This window comes from Coenobita brevimanus, chromosome 72, assembly GCF_032717465.1.
Source record: "Coenobita brevimanus isolate Jiangsu-jjx chromosome 72, ASM3271746v2, whole genome shotgun sequence".
In the NCBI taxonomy this organism is placed as follows: Eukaryota; Metazoa; Arthropoda; class Malacostraca; order Decapoda; family Coenobitidae; genus Coenobita; species Coenobita brevimanus.
In genome coordinates, this window is record NC_137025.1 from 11,962,150 (window position 1) to 11,974,627 (window position 12,478).

A 12,478-nucleotide genomic window follows, 5' to 3' on the forward strand; every position below is an offset into this window, starting at 1 on the left:
AGCGCTAAAAGATGCCCGTGTAGCACAGGGGAAGGCATGGAAAGGTGGCACAATGAGTGCAACTTCGTCTGAGCATTTTGCCATAAAAGTATTTGTAAAATAATGTAAGGGAGGCAACATTCCGTCTTACCTGTAGGGGAGGTAGTTTATTTGTAATAGCGGGGTTATTAATAATTTCAACAGCTTTGCTCTGTATTTTGTCTAGTTTGCTTTAGTGCAACCTTCCCACATCCACTCCACAATGGTGAGCAAAGTTCCAGCTGATAGCGCACGTGACTCTTATAAACTATAGCCAACTGCTCGTCAGTTAAGCTACGAACTCTGTACAATAATCCAAGTTTCTTTCAGGCGGTTTTTGCAAGTGATCTGACATAAGAGGTCCACCTGAGGTCATTGTTAAGTGAAACGCCGAGAATTTCAATACTTTTGGAGACAGGAATATTAGTAGCATTGATGGTAATACAGGAATCTAGCAATATCTGTCTATTTGTAAATTGTATATATTTGGTTTTACTAGCATTAAATGAGATAAGGTTATTTTGTCCCATTTCAGTGATCCTAGATGAGTCTTGATTTATGGACGTGGCAGTAGTGAGCTGTGAATAGAGATATTATACTCTGTGAATGGGTGTTTAAGTGTGAATGAACTGCGAAGTGTTGAGTCATCTGCATATGAATGAATGGGGTTATGGGTGACAGATAAGAGATCATTTATATGAATTAGGAATAGGGTTGGAGTCAGAACTTATCCTTGTTGCACGCCGGCGTTAACTGGGTAGAAATTGGAATATACATCATCTACTTTTCTCTTTATGTCGCTGAAGTATGAGGAAAGCAGAGGAACAAAAGACGTTAGTCCACAGCAAAGAAGTTTGGATTGCAGGAAACGGTGCCACACTTTGTCAAAAGCCTTAGAAATATCAAGGGCTACTGTTCGACTTTCTCTATGTTGGTCATTTGATTGATGGATGGTGTGAGTCAGGAGATTGAGTGTATAATCAAGGGAGGATCTTTTGTGGGAATACCATGCTGTCCATCGCTAACTAAGTTGTTGGGTTCAAGATATTTAACTTTGTGCATACTCATTACGATTTCAAATACTTTACCAAGAGAAGATGTGATAGCTATTGGTCTGTAATCAGAGGGGTCAGAGGAACTTTCTTTTTTCGGAATTGGGTGGATATTGGCTTCATTCCAAGAATTAGGGAATGAAGAAGTACGAATGCATAATCTGAATAATTTGTCTAGAACAGAAGCAAGTTCTGGGGAGCACTTTTTCAAAAAAGAAGAATTCCATCTGGACCTGGAGCTTTGTTGGTTGGTAAATTTTTCTAGGATGGATTTTACGTATCTAGTCTGTATTTTAAGTGGAGCAATTTCGGGAGAGTCAATTTCTAATACTGGGACATTTTGGCTGACTTCCTCTATGGTAGAATTTCTGGTAAATGTACTGGCAAGATGTTTGCTTCACTTTGAAATCAAATTAAATATGTCCTGTTATAACACTACGTTTTCTTGCATGAATTACCATTAAATATCGGATATTACGCTCATAATTTTACATGAACGTTTTTCAATATGTTTAGGGGATGAAATCAGCAAGAGTTATCTCCCCATTCATGGGTTTTATCAATCGATCAATAGTCAAGCGTTTACCGACGCAGTTTGTTGACACGGCAAATATGGCGTAAAGAAATGAACATTGCATGTGAGATCAATGCTACGGCGCCTCGTTATATGCACATCCAGAGAGAAAACGTGAGAGAGAGAGAAAACATAAGAAAGTAAACATTTTAGCTCAATTATTCTTCTGTTATTGGTCAACTACCTCACCAGAAATGTTGAAAGTTTATACCAAAATGAAATTATAATGATAGGCGTATGTACAAACGCTCACTTGTTCGTCACGTGCTCACATAGTGCACTTTACTGGTTATTTAGTATTTGTGCTGCTGCATCATTGAGAGGTACTGTTGTTGGCTTAAGAGACATTGTAGCACCACGTCTTTAGCGATTTGTTTGCATATTACAGCTAAGTCATTCATAACAAAGATCTCATTCCCCCCCCCGTCACACACACACACACACACACACACACACACACACTGTGCTACCTTTTCTTTGAGAGAGAGAGGTGTGTTCAGAGGGTGCAACTCCTCTCCCTGTGTCGGTGTCAAGTTACTCTCTTAGGGGACCAATGAGTGCCAACACTTTCTCTAAATTAAATCAAGACCAGTTAATTAATATACCAGAATAGGGTTCACTATAGCATCTCTCACATCCGTTTATATATTTATATATTTTTCATCTCTCTGCATCTGTGTGGCTGCCACCAAACGCTAACCCTCAGACTTAATTTAGAGTGGCCGTTAAAAAGTATGGGACATATTATTCCCTTTGAAATGAAGGGATCCGAGACCTGGCTACTGCACTCTAGTGTATTTGATCCCATAGAGGGCAAGGTCCCACTTGGATATTGTATTCTGACTGCTGCCAGATGACTTTATTCAGTTGAAGGAAATCCCAACCCTCTGGGTGGTTAGAATCTGTCTTGATTAAGGGTTGGTGACCAGTTGTCCTTACCTTGATGGCTGTCACGAGTCGGCTAGTGACATTGGCTTTTGTGGGAAACTGTGAACTCTAGTGGAATCCCAGTTTATCGTTCAGTTAACCGCTCATTTGGTCGGGAGTCTTTTCAAATCAATTTTTCACTGTCATAAGTGATCGTCTTTGAGTGAGACATTAGCGCTTCCGCTGAGCGATTGGTTTTGGGCGTGTTTCGCTCATTCTAGCCGTTAGAAATGCGGCCATAGCGCTCCCTTCTTTCCCACGAGATAGTCAAGATTTGAGCGCCACAGAAGTAGGTTGTGTGTGGCAGTGTCCTTCCTCAACGACACCTAGTTCCCACCGTCGCCGTATTTCCACATAGCTGTAATTGGCGAGAGACAGTGAGTGCAGTGTTCTTCCTCAGTAACGACACCCAGTCACCGCTTGTCCACTCTTTGGCCAGTATTTTCTTTTCGTTTTCCTAGAATTAAGAGTTTAGTTAAGGTGCTGTTCCCTCACATGCCGGCCGGCTGCGCCGCACGTTGTTTTCCTAGGTTTAAGAATTTAGCTTTTGAGTGAGTGAGTGAGTACGATCTCTTTATTTGAATTCACTTTGAAATGCCAACGGCCATACCACGTTGAGTACACCGCTTCCCGTCCGATCAGCAAAGTTAAGCAACGTTGGGTCTGGTTAGTACTTGGATGGGTGACCGCCTGGGAACACCAGATGCTGTTGGCATCCCTACTTGTCAAGTGGGGTTGGTGGAGGATTAGTGCCCCTCCCTGTAAAACAATTAACTCTAAGCCGTTTGCCACCCCGTTTGGGATACATGGCGTCTGGCAATGAATGAATGAATGAACTTTGAAATGTAACGTTAAATTTATTCCTTTGTAATCAATAAATTTAACAGTTCTTTTTCTTTGAGCTTAATGTAATGTAAACTCGTGTTTCATTTCTCCATAATTAAGCTTATTCTTGTTATAGCTCCTAGCTTGCATAAACGCATTGCTATTCATAACTGGTACTTGGGCCAGTCTTGTTGTATTAAGCTTAAAATCCGTTGTGCCTTCTGGGAGTTAACGTATCAGCAAGAACCTGATATCATTAATAGTATTAGTTATTTATTGTCAGGGGTGAAGTCACACTCTCCAGAGGCTCACAGTACCAATAAACAGCAATTGTGAGGAATTAGTCTCTGCTGTGTACTGTTGAGAAAGTTTATAAATTCTCGTTCTTAGAGAATCGAGCGAAGCAAGCCAACATAAAGTAATCATTGCTTGATTTTAGCAAGACAATTCATTGTCCCTGCTCTTCAGTATAATTGGAAATCATCCTTCAATATCGCATAATCTTAAAAACCCCGTGACAATGGCATTATCAGCTTTAACTTATTTCGCCTTTTAAAGATCAATGCTACACACACAACAGGCCCATTACAACAACTGGGGCGCTCTGTTCACTGAACGACCACACTCCTGGACGAAACTGTCTCCAATATGGGAAAGTTTGGCAGGTTATTGCGTCCTCTTTGGTAGTAGCAGCAGGTGTAAGCGTGATAAGGTGTGAGTGAAGCCACCGCACTCAGTGTTGATTGGCTTCTGCCGCCGCATGGGAATGGCCAGGTGGTGGTAGAGGGGCGTCAATTAGGCGTGGGGTGGGCCAGTGCAAGGCAATACTGGGCAACAACGATGCAGTGGCCAATTCTACTCCATGGTGATTGCGTGGGTTCCAGTGAGTCATACTATAGTAACAACGTTAGTTTCTGTGTCTTGGCATCATGGGCTCATCATTTGCTTAAAAGGCGTAGTTCTCATACACGTTTGGAAATGTTTTGTGTCGAAACTGTTACATCTTCCCTGTAAGCAACAGTTACATATCCTCTAAACTATCCCCTGTTTTTTTCAGCCATTGTTCTGCCTTCCTCCCCCCATTATCATCTTTGTGTAAACTTTCACTTTCACAATATAGTTCGTTAAATCAGAGGTTCATAGCCTGAAAGCAGGGTCACTCCGGTATGAGCAAAGTAATTTCTAGTATAACCAATATAACTGAAGAGACCGGTGACTGTGACAATGTATGTGGTGTTACCAATGACAGTTGGTGAAATCAGGAAGATAGTACAAGATTGTAATGATCAAATTCATAAAATAATCGCAGCAGTGTATGGTGGTGATGAATAAAGAGAAACGCAGTAGCACACAGACACGTGCACTAGGGAGGACAAAGTTTATGAAGTGGTAGCAGGGGTGCTTCACAGATGTATGCAGTTGTGCGCTGGCGTTTAGATCATAAGTATAGTTGCGGATAATAATATCGATTCACTCTTTAGTTGTACAAATATGAGACTCCGACACAGTATTCTGAAAATTTGTTGGACTCCAAAGTTCGCATTAGTGAGTCTCGAAAGTCTTCGTTCACATTCTCCTTGTTTATTTTAATGAAATGTTTTATGTCCGCAACTGTACGTCGGTTGAATCAACAGTTTCATGCACTAAGTTGTAATTCCTTTTAATCAGATGTTAATTAGCGCCGCATTAAGATTATTCATGTTAGGGCTATGCGATGATTTTTGTGTTACTACATGTATGGTGCAGTTTCCATCAGAAATGTTGCTATACTGTAGGTTTTACTACAAAGGTAAAGTACATGAAATGCTGTGATAAATATATGTAGTAAAGATTATGGTGTTGCGGGTCACTGAATTTTAATGGAGATGACTGGCAATGATGTTAGTCACAATATATAATGAGCGAATTCATGCAGCCGTAGTTGTGAAAAGAAAGTGTTGTTTTGGTAAAGTCATGCTTGATCAAGATAAGATCCTGTAGTTCGAAGCGCACGATAGTATTCGTATGTAAAATATTCATGGGCATCTAACTGAATGGTTCACGATCGTGTGCGCATGCGACAAGGATGTGTGATGTCCCCACCGTTGTTCAATGTATATATGAATGGGGTGATGAAAGAAGTTAAAACACGAGAAATGGAGAGGGGGATGGCGTTGGTAATGAATGGTGATGGATGGAATATCTCAAATTTGTTGTATGCTGATGATGCAGTACTGCTTGCAAATACCGGACAAGAACTTGGTAGGATAGTGCAGAGTTTTGCTGATGTCTGTGGGCGTCGTGCCTTGAGAGTTAATGTGGAAAAGAGTAAAGTGATGGTTATTGAGAGAGGTGACTCCCAGTGCGATGTTACAGTGAGTTGAGAGAGACTGGTATTGTTGAGAGAGTTGAAATATCTGGGTACATTGATAGAAAAGAGAGGAAAATGTGCAAAAGAAGTGGAAAGTAAAGTGACACAAGGAAGAAAAGTAGCTGGTGCAATGAAGGCCTTCATAAGAAACAGAGGCTTGAGTGTTGCAGCAGCACGAGGCTTACATGAAGGAGTGTTAGTGCCAACTTTAACATATGGATGTGAGACTATGGTGTGGCATGAAAATGAAAAGTCAAGAATAAGAGCAGTGGAGATGGGACTGCTGAGGAATGTATTTGGAGTACAGAGGGTGGATAGAATACGAAATAATATGATTCGTGAAATATGAGGAGTGAGGAGGTCAGTGGACACCAGAATCGAAGAGTGTGTACTGAGATGGTATGGTCATGTGTAGAGGATGGATAACAACAGAGTGGTGAAAAATGTATATCTGAGCGAATCTGAAGGAGAAGGTGGAGAGATATGGTGGATGAGTATGTGAGGAAGAGAGATTTGGAAGTCGGTAAGGCTAGGGAACTGACATGAGATCGAGCTGGCTGGATGAATGTTGTGAGGAAAATGCATAATCAGGGATTTGGCACCCTTTTTTAACGAGGCAGCGTCCGGATTGACTCAGTCGGATACGTTATGTGAAGCTACAGAACGCTGTGAATGTTTTTGACGTATCCGATAGAGCCAGGATTCCGGGGGCTTGAATGATGAGTGAATGGAAGCGTGGCACATTGATCTGGGCAAATTTGGGCTGTCTGGACATTGCTACTCCTCACCCTGCCCTAGGGTGGGAAAGGAGGTCCGAATGATGATGATGATGATGATGAAATGTTGTTCCCTTAGTAGACTGAGAAAAATTCTTTCATCGCAGTCAGATGGGAAGTGTGATCGGATTCTTCATTAAAACCCATAAAATCAAGCATTATTTAGTACAAATGAGGAATCGTCGCATCTGTGTGAGTAGGAAATTCACACGCTTCCACACCTTTCCAGATCGAATATCACGAACACCAGGTCCTTGTATTATGCCTCTTTTTTCTTCTTGAGCAGATTACTTACATATATTGCTCCTTAAAGATTTATTGATACCTGTGGAGCTGATCTGCCAATTCCTCTGGTTAAAAGCACCTTCATTACGGAAAAAATTTTCATGTTTTGGGACATATTCCTGACATATGACAAGGACCACAGCATACCTCCTTTTAGACGCATTTTCATTCCATAAGCAAAATTTCGATGAAGAAAAACAATGTAGCAGTAGTAGTAGTAGTAGTAGTAGTAGCAGTAGTGGTGGCGGTGGTGGTGGTGTTGTAGTAGTAGTAGTAGTAGTAGTAGTAATGGTGGTGGTGGCGGTTGGTGGTGGTGTTAATGACGGTATTAGTTATAGTAGTCGTTATAGAAGTAGCAGCAGTAGTAGTAGTAGTAATAGTAGTAGTAGTTGTTGTTGTTGTTGTTGTTGTTGTTGTTGTAACCCTCGGCTCATTTGAAATGTAAACCAGTGTGTAGGCTTAAATTACTCCTCTTCTGCGGGGCGAGGGAAAGAATTGAGAGACGTTTGCAAAACCAGGCAGCAGAGCAGTCTGGTATATATCTCTGCCATCACATTGCCTGATAAGAGGAGGAACAAATTAATCTCACTTTTCCCAGACCTACAGCAGCAAATGTGTGAACGAAAACCACAAAAAGTGATTTTGTATCCATTAAACAACAACTCCGCCAAAGAAAAATTATATACCTGATAAAATTAAGGATTAACACTTACTCTCAGTATTATAGCTCATTGCAAAAATATGGGCATACATTTCTGACATACTGAACTACTAGAATGTATATCCTCTTACATATATTCCATATACAAAAATTCAGGTAATGAAAAATGGCGCTATAAAAGGAGAGAAGTTTCCTTATTTTTTTTCAGGTTTGCTGTACTTAATGTATGGGAAAAACCTGTGATATAATTGGAAAGCACACAACAACAAAAGAAAAAAATCTCCTTACAGATGGTTTTACATTCCACAAAGAATAATGCTTTATAGAATAATAACCGATGAAAAGAGAGAGAACATATTATTTTCACTTTTCCCAGGCTTACAGCAAAAACGATGGAAAAATTCATGGTATTTTAGAACACATACTGAGAAAGTCCCATCAAAAAACTCTTACAAGGGGTTTTACTCACCATAAAAGTCCAGTAAAGAAAATTGTGGGGATGAAAGAGGGAGAAAATTTTACTTTGCCTACAGCACTGTATGCATGGGAAAATTTTTAACTTAGTTTCAAAGATCCCTGACATCATGTATAGCAAAAAAGAAAACCCTTGAACATGCATTCCATAAAGAAATATTCCCGCAAAGAAAATAAATGTGTTGATTAAAAAGGGAAAATAGTTTAGTCATCTCTTTTCCTTACAACCCTAAATGTTTGGAAAATTTTTATGATTTTGTACTTCTAAGATCTGTGACATAATATACCATTAATCTCCCCCCCTTACATGCCATCCAAAAGCAAAAATTCTCGCAAAGAAAAATGTGGTGATAAAAGAAGGAGAACAATTTTGCTCTCTTCCCCGCCGGCAGAGGAGCCCTTTCTTCCCTGGGGCACGTCCGCTCATCAATCGTCAACCTCTCCACCCAAGACAAAGTGACTCCAGTGAGAGAGAATGGAGCCGAGATTCAGAGGTCATAGGTTTGGGATTTTTTTTTTTTTCATCATTTTGTGTGTACATGTGGTTTGTTTGTTATCTTCATCATCATTATCATCGTTATCATCGTCATCGTCGTCGTCGTCGTCGTCGTAATCAATAATAAGTTAACGTTTTTGCTTTTCAACTTGATGTGTGTGTGTGTGTATTTACATTATCGTAGTCCAACTTCATCATCAGCATTTTTATTAAGATTATCATGTTGAACGTTCACCCAAGAGGAAGTGACTCCAGTCAGGGAGAATGGAAACCAGATTCGCTGGTCACGGGTTTTGGAAGCTTTTTGTGATTTGGTTTACATCGTTAACGTCGGTATCATTATCATCACCCTCGTCACTGTTGGTATCATCATCATCATCATCATCATCATCAATTATCATCAGTTAGTTAAAAAGGGACCTATCACCATCAAAGGAGAAACAGCAGGGCAACACGTACATACAAAGATTCATCAGTAAATCATCAATAGACACTACCCAGGACATATATGCACTTTCATGGGTCTCCACGACGAATAAGGTGGTGTTGTCCCAGAAAGAATATAATATAGATGGTGGCTGGCGTGCATGTGTGAGGCGAGATCTTGCAAAGAGGATGGCCAAGGGAAGTGAGGATGCGTGTCCTGTGACCCCATATTCTCCTTGCTAAAGAAGACTCCTTAGCTCTTCTTCCTTACCAGCTAAATTATGCACATGTCTTAACTTTTTTTTCTCCTAATATCTCTACCAGGAAGACGTCAGTGTTGTGCAAGAAAGTACTGACGTGTGATATATGCTATGTAAATGTCAAAGGTAGAGGTACTAGACAACCTCTTAGGCTCACGAGAAGAGTATCACTGGTATCCGATGGTAATACTTGTTTTGCACGAACCTGGCGTAAACATGTCATCTCTCCAGGTTGAATGTTGGTATGTAACAATAGGTTAACAGTCGAATATAGTGCTAGTCACGAAAAAAGTAGTAAAAAAGGAAGTGGAGTAGAAGTATTGTCTTTTTTCTGCCCTTGAGCTACGTGAAATAAACCACAAAAGGACGAAAATCTTGGCCATGTTTGAGTAAAATGAGTATAGCTGTGACAAGATTCAAGGACCAGCCTGAAACAGGCTGTGGTTCAGAGTGTGGCAGGGAGAGGATACAGTGATGACTCCTTTGATCACGAATATGGATTACGCCTTGGGACTACTGTGTGTGTGTGTGTGTGTGTGTGTGTGTGTGTGTGTGTGTGTGTGTGTGTGTGGTGGAGGAGGAGTGAGTGGAATGTGAGGAGGCTTGAATGTGTGTGGGTGTGGGTGTGGTGGAGGGAGTTTGAGGAGAGAGTGGAATTTGAGGACTTCTGAAGTGTAGGAGCGAGAGTGTGTGTGTATGTAGTGTGGAGAGGGTGGAATGTGGTGTCACGGGGTTTTTAGAATATCACGGTAATTTTAAAATATATGCTTTAAATGTTGTTTAAATTGATAATAATATTCAATAATATTGAAGAGCAGAGACAATGATTGTCTTGCTACATCAAGCAACGATTACTTTACGCTGACTTGCTAAGATTCTCTAAGAACGAGAATTTATAAACTTTCTCAACAGTACACAGCAGAGACTAATTACTCACAATTGCTGAATTATTGTACTGTTAGCCTCTGGAGAAAGTTACATCACCCCTGACAATAAATAACTAATACTAATAATAATAACATCAGGTTCTTGCTGATGCATTAACTCCTGGCACAACGGATTTTAAGTTAATACAACAAGACTGGTCTAAGTACCAGTTATGAAAGCAAAACGTTTATACAAGCTAGGAGCTATATGGGAAATAAGCTTAATAATGGAGAAATGAAACAAGATTTTACTTTAAGCTCAAGGAAAAGAACTGTTAAATTTATTAATTACAAAAAATAAATTTAACGTTACAATTCAAATCAATTAAATGAGACGCACTCACTCACTCGCACAAAAGCTAAATACTTACGCCTAGGAAAAACACCTTAACTAAGCTCTTAAAACTAGGAAATACACAAAGGAAATACCAGTCGATGAATACTTTGTATCACCCAGGGGTGGGAGTTTGAAGAAACTGATACTCTGTGGAGCTTGGGATGCTAGCTGACCTCTCTTCACTTCTGAGCACAGGACCTCTCTCCGTCAAAGCCACCACTAGACTGAATTCAAATAATGCCTAAGCAGGACGCACAGGCCACCGGAAGAAGGCGTGGCTAACGGTTGAATGAGCAGGGGCGAACAATAAAAAACAATAGTATCGCTCAGTCGCGCACTTAGTGACGTGCATCAAATCGGTCACCCCTGAAAACGGTGACGAATTATTTGAAAAGTATACCCCGAAATGGAGAGAGAAACGGTTAACTGAGCGATACACAGTGAGTTTTCCACTAATAGTTCGTGGCTTCTCACAAAAAGGAAATGTCGCGAATTGATTCGTGACATTACGCCCCATGAAAATTAAATCTTTCTTCCTTCAGAAGAATGATTTCAATATACATACATATAAATCCTAACTCAGTCACACAAGATTCACACTGTGGTGTGTGTGCTATCCTGCTACAGGAGAAAGTCGCAGTCGTCAGTGAGCGAAAAAACCTCGTATTTACGTTAATAGAAGCAAGCTTGAGGGAAAAACTCCGTGACGACGGTGAAAATCCTGTACTCAGGTCAAACTGAGCGAAAATTCGCTACATTTACACTGACAACTAATTGTTGTGTAGCGTGGTGTATGTAATACACGGTGTAGGTGTGACAGTTGTAGTGTAACTGTACCTACGTGTAAAATGACACAGTAAATAATATAGCGACGACGAAGGCAGAGGAGAAGAGGCGGCAGCGTGCGGCAGACGATCAGCTGGCCCGCACAGCAAAACTGCTACACCCATTGCTGAACCTGCAAAACCAATTGAGGTGGAGCATCAAAAGTGTCAATGAGACAAAATTCTTATTAAGTTACAATTACTCTCTCTGCCTAGCAGTCAGTACATGCTATGAAAAGTACACTCGAGGTCGCCATTAATTTTAGCACACGATTATGGTCGGCAAGTTGAGAATCCCTGTGCAAACTCGGGTCTTCCATAGCCTCGAACCGCACACGGGTCCTCAACCTGTGCCTTAACCTACAGTTCTTATATTAGTATCGGGGAGCTGAGAATCCTTGTGCAAACTTGGGTCTTCCATAGCCTCAAGTCGCCTCTGCGGAGTTCTCTCTCCCCCTTAACCTACAATACAATACTTATATTAGTACCGGAAAGCTGAGAATCCTTGTGCAAACTTGGGTCTTCCATAGCCTCAAGTCGCCTCTGCGGAGTTCTCACTTCCCCCTTAACCTACAATACTTATATTAGTATTGGAAAGCTGAGAATCCTTGTGCAAACTTGGGTCTTCCATAGCCTCAAGTCGCCTCTGCGGAGTTCTCTCTCGAACTTCCCCCTTAACCTACAATACTATACTTATATTAGTACCGGGAAGCTGAGAATCCTTGTGCAAACTTGGGTCTTCCATAGCCTCAAGTCGCCTCTGCGGAGTTCTCTCTTCCCCCTTAACCTACAATACTCGTGTATGTACAGGCCCTGGACATACTGTGTCCTGTGGGGCCAACAAGTGAGACGTCAGGTCTACACTTTTGACTGGGAACCAGGCTAGTCCTTGGATTACTCAAATCTCTGAGGATGCCTATCACGGAACCCAGCATACAACTGCCCATGTTAGTCAGCAGTTAGTAGGCGAGACATCAGGTCTGCACCTACGTTATCACTTCCCTTGATGTATCTCACAACAAGGTTAAACTGCTGTAAATACAGTGTCCAGCGTGTCAATCTTGCATTAGCCGTCTTGGTCGTGCTAAGACTAGTGAGTGGCATATGGTCAGTTTCCAGAACAAATGATGCCCCAAATAAATAATAATAATATTTTTTAACACCATCAACCACAGCCAAGAGTTCCTTCTCAACAGTACTGTAATTCCTCTCGGCAGGTTTTAGCCTACGGCTGTGGTATGCCACTGGGAAGATTCCACCTTCCGAT

The 12,478-nt window shown here is 41.1% G+C and overlaps 1 non-coding gene across 1 annotated transcript; it reads left to right on the forward strand.

Annotated features, from left to right (window-relative positions):
- Nucleotides 1-3,167: 3,167 nt before the first annotated feature.
- LOC145407319 (5S ribosomal RNA) lies at nucleotides 3,168-3,286 on the forward strand. Its single transcript, XR_013898682.1, has one exon. It is a non-coding gene; the product is annotated as a 5S ribosomal RNA (ribosomal RNA).
- Nucleotides 3,287-12,478: the final 9,192 nt, after the last annotated feature.